This window comes from Hyla sarda, chromosome 5, assembly GCF_029499605.1.
Source record: "Hyla sarda isolate aHylSar1 chromosome 5, aHylSar1.hap1, whole genome shotgun sequence".
In the NCBI taxonomy this organism is placed as follows: Eukaryota; Metazoa; Chordata; class Amphibia; order Anura; family Hylidae; genus Hyla; species Hyla sarda.
The window spans coordinates 21,818,173-21,818,934 of NC_079193.1; positions in this window are offsets into that span (position 1 = coordinate 21,818,173).

A 762-nucleotide genomic window follows, 5' to 3' on the forward strand; every position below is an offset into this window, starting at 1 on the left:
GAGAGACACTAAACTTATATAGCTTAATGTCTCTCACAACATCATTTTGTTCTTATTTTTTTTATGCTGTAATATTTGGCCATGTTCGCTTAAGTTTTTTAGAGATCAGGAATTGCACTGTATAAATTGCCAAATGGTAAAATACTGCCACAGACAGTGTTCATCCCGTCCATATTGTGACGTCAACCATGACCAAGAAATGCTGCCGTAAGAATAAACAGGTGAAATTAATACTCAACAACACGATTAAAGGGGTACTCCTTTGGCCAGCATTCGACCCCTCCACTGGCCAGCCATGCCCCCTCCCATAGACTTGCATTGAGGCATGGCCAACCCCCTTGGCACACACACAGAATTCGGAACTAAATGTTCTGATCGCTGACCAGTGGAATACCCCTTTAACAATGTTGTGCCTGATTGTACAACACCCTTAGGTGAGTGGATCCTTATCCCTCTTTTCTAACATAATTTGCTGAACATAATAATGGCACTTAGATAGTGCCTGTCTTCTGTTCTCTTTTTATTTTGCATTTCTGTGCATCTTTCACTCTTGGTTTCTTTGTATGTATGGATTACTTGGGTTGTTACCAACATCTGGTGAACATTTTATTACAATAGCACCTTTGGAAAAATATTTAGTGAAAAAAGGGTGATGTGTTCAATACCTCTTTCACCCGCTGTAGGTATGTATGTACAGACAGTGCAAGTTCAGAAGTACAAAGCAGTTTACACAACTCCCAGCTTTCAGTCCCGCTGCTTCTG